The sequence below is a fragment of the Lampetra fluviatilis genome, chromosome 1 (genome assembly GCF_964198595.1).
Source record: "Lampetra fluviatilis chromosome 1, kcLamFluv1.1, whole genome shotgun sequence".
In the NCBI taxonomy this organism is placed as follows: domain Eukaryota; kingdom Metazoa; phylum Chordata; class Hyperoartia; order Petromyzontiformes; family Petromyzontidae; genus Lampetra; species Lampetra fluviatilis.
Genome location: NC_136275.1, coordinates 7,923,748 through 7,931,875, shown reverse-complemented (window position 1 = coordinate 7,931,875; position 8,128 = coordinate 7,923,748).

Genomic DNA, 8,128 nt, shown 5'->3' with positions numbered 1-8,128 from the left:
TGCTAAAACCGAATTAGAGCTGACATTCGGAGGTCTGCAACGCCCCGAACCCAGCAGGCAAGCGCACTCAGAGGTGGGTGGTAACCGGGACAGAGCGTCCGCATTGGTGTGGCGAGTGCCCTTACGATAGGTAGTCGCAAAATCGAAATCCTGAAGGATTTCCAACCATCGAGACAATTGTCCCGATGGCTGTTGAACCCGCAAAGCATACTGCAGCGCCGCATGATCTGTGCGGACGGTGAAATGCCGACCGTACAGATATGGGCGGTATTGTTGAATGAAGTACACGATTGCCAATAGTTCCCTACGGGTAACGCAGTATCTTTGTTCCACCGGAGACAACACCCGACTGCCGTACGCAACCACATGTTCCACGCCCCCAATAACCTGGGAGAGAACGCCCCCGATGCCCGTGTTGCTTGCGTCTGTATCGAGCAAGAAGGGTTTTGTAAAATCGGGGTAACTCAATGGCGGAGCCCCGACTAGGGCGTCCCGGAGCGAGTGAAAAGCAGCGTCTTCCTCCTTACCCCAATGAAATTTGACCCCCTTAGCTGTCAAGGCATGTAAGGGTTTTGCAATGGTAGCGAAATCAGCGACAAACCGGCGGTAGTATGATGCGAATCCGATGAAACTCCTGACCTCACCCACCGAGGTGGGAGTCGGCCAGGAGCTAACACATTTCGTTTTGGCGGGATCAGTGGCAATGCCTGAACGGCCCACAATGTGACCCAAATAGCACACCAATTCGCAGAGCAAGAAACACTTCTGGGGCTTGAACTTCAAATTAGCAGCCCGCATCTTGAGAAAAACGGCACGCAACCTCTGGAGGTGTTCTTCGAATGTTCTACTAAAGACGATGACATCGTCTAGGTAAATCAGACACGAATCCCACTGCAAGCCAGCCAGAACCAATTCCATTAATCGCTGAAAAGTTGCCGGCGTGGAATGTAATCCCATCGGCAAGCGATTAAATTGGAAAAGGCCCTGCGGCGTACGGAAAGCAGTTTTCGGTTTTGTTTCGTCATCCAGAGGGAGCTGCCAGAACCCGGACAATAAATCCAATGTGGAGAAAAATCGCGCCCCTGCCAGGGCATCAAGTGATTCATCCATCTGGGGAAGCGGGTATGCGTCGGCTACAGAAATTTTGTTAAGCCGACGGAAATCCACACAAAAGCGCAATGATCCGTCGTGTTTTTTAACCAGAACGATTGGCGCTCCCCAAGGGCTGGTGGAAGGGGATATGATATCCGCAGCTAGCATGTCGTCAACGGCCGATTTAACATGCTCCTTTTCGGCGGGACTTAACCGAAAGGGATTTTGGCGGATTGGCGCGCTGTCACCCGTGTCAATATGGTGTTTCAGCAATTTAGTACAGCCAATATCGTATTTATTTAGACTAAAAACGTCTGAAAATTCGCGAAGGAGGACTCAAAGCCTCTCATGCTGTGGACCGGACAGGTCCACCGATCCCGCGCAAAGCGCATCGAGCCACCCCTCATCACGATCTGAATGCGGTAGCGAGGGTGAACCGGCGCTCACCTGAGCAACAACTGGTTCCTCACGAGGCACCGGCGTCGCGTGCGCGAGCACGGTCCCCTGAGGAACCACGGCCGTTCGCGACCCCACATTGAGGATCGCGATGAAGGGGTCCTCGTCCCCTTTTACCAGGGTCTGGGCCGCTACCAAGTCGGGTCCGTTGACCCCGGCCCTCGATGGTCCCAATAGAACCCCCCGATCCCCGACGCCCTCCGCAAACGGCCGGCGCAGCCTAAGAGGTACGAGCATTTGAGCTCCCGGCGGTACGCGTACCGTCCTCGCAACCAGCGCCGGTACCGTTGCAAACGCCGCATGGACAGTGGTAGCGGGGGATGACAAAAAGGCTATACGTCGCCCCGACAGGAGTTCAATGCATCCTTGGTCAATTAGTATACGAATGGGCATTTTGGCCAAGAAATCCGTCCCGAACACGCACGGAACCGCCAGCGAGGAGGAGACCAATATCGGGCCGGATAATTTAATGTCCCCAATACAAATTTGCGCGCGGATCTGTCCGATAATGCCCAATGAACCCCCATTAGCAGCGTAACATGGGACATCAACAGGGAGCAAGGGACGACTTTGAATGGGGAGAATGTTGTAAATCAAATCTGACACAATAGTCGCCGATGCTCCCATATCAATCAAGACCCGTACCTCGACCCCATCAATATGTCCCACAACAACCGACGACCCCGACGACGCGGCAACAACACGATGAGCCAACTCGGACCATTGGGTCGGTTGGACCGCACACCCCCCGGAGGTACGTTTTGGCGTGACAATGGATAATTTCTGACCCCCGTTAGTTGCGGTGTGTGAGTGGCAGGTGTGTGTGTGGGCCAATCATGTGGGGTGCCACGACTCGCCGGATTTTGCTGGGGAGACTTGGGTCGAGGCGCGACGTCCTGGCGAGGCGTCGCACCATGCTGCCGAGGAGCCCGGCATCCCGAGGCAGCGCGTGAGTGCTGCTGATGAATTGGGCTGATCCCGGCGGCTCGGTCCGTCCCGAGCTGGCCGTACTCTGGACCTCCACTCCGTCGGGCGATCCACAGCGCAGATGTCTTCCACTGGGAGACAGGACGCAGCCACGGTGTGGCTGGCCGTCGCTTTGCTAGCCTTCCGACGTTGGGCCAGCAGGTTGGCATGAATGTGCCGGGCGGCCCTCAATGAACACATTTCCGCGTCGTCTTCAGCCAAGACGACGATGTCCAAATCATCGGCCAGCAGCAGCAGCTTCTCCGTGACCATGGCGTCCATCCCATCCTCATCCATCCGTGGAAAAGCCGTTTTCGCCAGGGCCAGGAGTGCCGTGCGGTACGCCAGGGGCAACTCCTTGGCGCCCCGCTGGCGATCATAAAACAGCTGACGACAGTCCGAGGGTGGTCCATAGACCGCGGCGAGGAGTTGCAGTGCCATTTGCAGCGTGGTGCGCTTCGCCCTTGGTGCCGAGGTGAGAGTGGCGAGGGCATCGTTGTCAAGCATCGCCGGCAGCGCACGCAACGCCACGTCGTCGGTCCATTTCGCCATCTCTTGATGGGCGAGGAAGCGCCTCTGGAAGCCACCCCAGTCGCCTTCTCCTCCCACGAATTCCTTGAGAGGTGGCAGTCGCTGTTGCAGCGCAGCGTCCGTAGGCGAAAAATGCTCTCCGTCACTCCGTGCAGCTTTGGCGGGCTGGTCGCGTGGCAACGGCGGTTGCTGTGGTGACGTTTCGCTGTCTGCCGCTGCCGACGTGGCTTGTGGTTGGTGAGTATCGGCCACGTGACGTAGCCCCGCCTCGCCGTCAGCCTGCACTGTACTTATGGCGGGAACTTCAAACTCAGCGTCCTTGGAAATGGCGGGAAGCGGCATCTTATGCCGGCCGCCATCGGCCCGCGCAGCTCCACCCGCACCTAGCCGGGTAATTTCTTCCAGCGTCGCAGGTGCAGCATACAGCAATCGGCCAGTCGAGAGTGTGCCAGCTGCAGTCCTTCAGGCGATGGTCCCCACTCGTCCTGACGCTGCGGTGTAGGTGGACTTGGCTCCTGCTGCTCGGGTCCGCCCGCAGCCATCTCTGGCTCGAAGTCGGCCGTGGTTTCCTCCGCCTCCGTCTCTCTGGTACGAGCTGTGCGTCGCGTCTCCATCCTTGTAGAACCACTCCTGACACCAGATGTAGTATGGTTCCAGGGAGACTTGACACGTAGTTGGAGGCACACGCTTATTTATTAACACCAGCACGTAGCTCGGAAGCTTACAGTAACTGAAGGGGTATCGGCCCCTTCACCCGTATTGCTACGGAACACAACAGCCTAGCTCACAGCTAGCTTACACCTAGGTTACGGCACCCCGAATACCCAGACCCCGCTCTTAGAAGAGCGTCGGTTCTGGGCTCTGGGGGCGACGCCGCTGGCTTGCCTGGTCGGTCCTTAAAAGGACAGCGATCCCAGGGAGTTCCAGGGCCGGTCTAGCTGGTCTTCTTTCTTCACTGGTTCCAGCTTAACACTAGACCCAGAGCCCTTCGGCTCACCGCCTTAAATAGCCATCTCCCCCCGAGGGGAGGGGCTGTGGGGGATCCCAGCGTACGGCGAGGACGTCGCTGCGAGCACCTGCTCCGCGTACCGACGTAGCCACGCCCATTGTGTTTGTTTGCCACCCACGGCAAGTCTAAATCAGGCCATCTACAACGGCTACAACGGCTCAATATATGTGTTGGAATTATGAAATTTTGATAAAAATAATAAAAATTAATAATTTTCCGAAAAATGCGCAAATCGCATAAATTATGTTAATGTGTGTATTATATATGCATAAATTATGATAATCACGGAGATAATCGTAGTAATTTATATGGATGCTTGCGATTATGTTAATGTGAGCAGTTGTGATAATTAGGCTTAGCTTCGTTATCCAGAGTTGTATCAATCGGAATAACACGATTATCATTGATTAAACATTTACCGATTATCCTAGTGTGTTATGTTATGTTAGGTCCCCAACTTAATATCTCATCGCAGGCTACAGTTCTTAGGAATAAGACAGTTTTGCATGGACTTGGAAGAAACACTCGAGACTTGGTGTTAAGCAATTTTAATTCTAAACAAACACATGACACTCTAGTATGCAAAAGCAAGTATACGCCAATAAATTCATGGGCAAGATTATGCAATTAACGAAAATGAATGACTAAAACATTTCTTATTCATGTAACTCGACGGCAGCAACTGCTTTGCACGATCAGTTGATATTGAACGCACCACCTTGAAATGGCAACCCTTTTTGAAACGCAAAGATAACTTTTAGAAAGCCTTATTCGTGTGCGTGCTGTGTGTGCGTTGTCCCCTTGTAATATTAATTAAATGTCTTAGAGCCGGGAGTTGTGTCGTTAGCTTGTGTGGTGTGGGAGGATACAACCCGCCGCCAGCGAAGTTCCTCTCGCTTGGGCGTGGCCGCAGCGAGTCCATGCTGCCTTCCTCTCTCCACTGCTCGATTGAGTTTGCACGACGCTCGCCGACGTAGTGCGCGATGATTCCGTCGTCGCTGCGGACGTCTTGTCTGTTCTCACTGGGTGTTGGTCGGTGTGTGTATCAAACACACTGCGCATTCGATGGCTCTTTCTCTCTCTTGGTGGCAGCCCCCGGCTTCTCCACTGCTGGACGATTGTTGAGTCGGCACGATGCTCGCCGTCGCTCTGGACGTCTGGTCTGTTCTCACTGGTCGTTGGTCGGTGTGTGCATCAAACACACGGCGCATGCGTTGGCGCTGTCCTCTTCCTCACAGCAGTTTGATCAGGCTTTCTCCACTGCTTCACGCTCTCTGCTTTGCTCGCTTGGTCGACGCTTGGCGATTTCCGCCCTTTTACAGGTTGATTGCTTGTCGTCACTCTCTCTTCTCCGTGCTTTCCTTTGTTCGTGCAGCTGCCAGCTTCACTCGCACTTAACTTCGTTCTGCGAGAAGCGACACCTGCTATCGGCATCGGTGTTTGCTCCCTCACGACGCTCCGCCAGCCGGAGCACGGCTGTAACCCAGCCTCGACCCAGGTTGAACTCAGACTTCTGCGACTCGAACGACCCCTCCTCGTTCCATCACTTCTCGAGGCACGACGCGCCCCAGCTCCCTTGCCAGTCCCGTCGCAACGCTGCGTCGCAAGCCGAGTCGAGAGACTGAGCGCGACTCGAACACGACTGCACTCAGGCTGTCACTTTAACGACCCCTCGTCGTCCCATCTCTCCTCGAGGCACGATCCGCCCTAGCTCCCTTGCGAGCCCCGTCGCAACGCCGCGTCGCAAGCCGAGTTGCAAGACTGAGCACGACTCGAACCAGACTGCTCATTCGTGATGTGCGCTTGTGCTTAAACTCAAAACGTGACTCCCCTCTCTGCGCATCTCTTGCGAGAGGAACAACAAACAGGAAAAACAGATGTCCTCGGAATGTCAGGCACAGACTCCCCCCTGTGACCTTTTGGCTCCCTCCTTGCTTGCCCTGCGTGAGTCATCCTGAGGCCAGACCCCGCTGGAAGACAAAGGTGGTCGAGGAGATTTATGCAATACCTTATGTGGTCCTGTGTGTTACATTTATTCTTGATATTTCTTATGAGTTCCCTCGGTCTTAGTATCGTGGTTATTATTCGTCTATGTTTAATGAATATTCGTAATGATCCTCGTTACATCATTATTTTGAGGGCTTCGCCAAGTTTAGTTCTCCAGGGATTGGTGTTTTATTCTGAGTTATATTTTAATGTCCTGAGGTTAAGTGTAACTAAGTTTCCACTTAAGCTTTCTGGAATTCGTATTCTTTAGTTTTTAGGAAGGTCATGTAGATAGAAACATATAATTCTAAATAATATATATGCGGTGAATACGAGTAATATAAGGGAATTACTAATAAAAAGCCCCTATTGTTTGCTGGTTAATTCTTTTTGTTAAGTTTCTACTTTTCGGTAAGGAAAACGTTAAGGAAAATGCGAGTTGCAACAGTTTTTTTTTCTCTGCTCTGCGCCTTATCCGTGCATCTCCAGATGTCTTGGGAGGTTAGGCCATCGACCTTTGTCCATCTGGATGTCTCCGACCTCTCTGTGCTCTGAAATCTTACCGTTTTAATGGCCCTCCATGTTTCATAGATTCCTGGTGTGCTTGTGAGGAGTAGTGGGTTGTTTTCATTATTGAATTTAAAAAAATATATATAGATAAAAAAAATAATATATATTTTTTTAATTGTTCTTAATAAAAAAAAGGGTATAGACACAACAGTGGGAGCACCCCCATCCTGGCTTGTGTGCGAGACACCGGAGCAGTCGCGGGAGGACGCCGCGCTCACCGTCCGAGTTCTGCGAGGCGTCTCAAGTTACCACCCTGCCGTCCTCTGCTCGCTGCACCCGGCCCTAACACACACCTCACACATCTAGCGTGTGCCGGGGGGGCGATTGGTTGTTATGTCTCGAGCATGCGGAGCGCGGTTCGGGCTGTGTGTGTGTGTGTTGAGGATGGACGCGCTATCTGCTTGTTTGCTCGGTGTCAAATAGTGTTTATGCGTTGCGGCATGGAGATGTTATCTTGATGGCGAAGTTAATTATTAATTCGGTTGCGTCGAGTGTCCCGCGCTGTTACCATCCCGTGGGCTGCCGTGTGCGACATGTTTATTTTGATGATTTTTTTTGCTGCACGGTGCGACAGGGTTAACGGTGTGTTGTCTGCCTGCAGCTCTGCTTGCGATTGTGCATAAAGTACGACCGGTGTGGAACTTTGCTGCTTATAATCGCGATATGCTGACTGTACGTACTGTATAGACTGTCTTTCTGTATGGATACGGAGTGCGGTGCATTGTTTGACCATTGGGTTCGGGATTGTTATTAGTTGTGCGTACCTGTTCGGAAATTGGTCAATTCGTGGGGGACCCTCAAATTTGGTTGTATGGGTGTTCGTGCACACGAGATTGCATGTGTGTTCATAGGAAATTGCGAGTGTTGAGGGATGGGGCCGTGAATTGCCGCCAAGTGGCGTTGCTCTTTCTGTTGATTGCATGTGGCCAGGGGTTGCATTGCGGGTTGTGTATGAGCAATGTGTCTTGGTCAACTATGGGTTAAAAATTTCCCCGATACGACTGCTGTGCGCAGCGAGCTGCGGCTATGTGTCGCATCGTTGGGGGTTGTTAAAACATGACAGGGGATGTGTGCTGTGACTCCCAGCGAGGGGCAGCTGGGATGCACGCACGGGAAAAACTGCCGAAGTGGTCGCACGTTGGGCCGCCATTTTGGCTAGCGCGGGAAATCGCGGGGATGCGCTTGGCGCGTGGGGCCGCCATTTTGTGCGCGCACGAGAAATCGCGGGGATGCGCTTGGCGCAGGGGGCCGCCATTTTAAGCGCATGGGGAAGAACCTCGGTGGGGCGCTTTGCGCGTGCCGCCACCATTTTGAGTATACACGTCGAGCCGCAGGGATGCGGTTATGGATATCATCCCTTGACTCTCGTGTTGCGCTCTAACTAGTGTGCGTGCATTGCGTCTTGTGCGCAATGCTGGCGTGTTGGCACCCATCAGGGTAACAGGAGCATAGTGGCCCGTGTCTGACTAAGGGGGGAGGGGCATGTCATTGTACCAGCATTTTAGGACAGAGATGCTG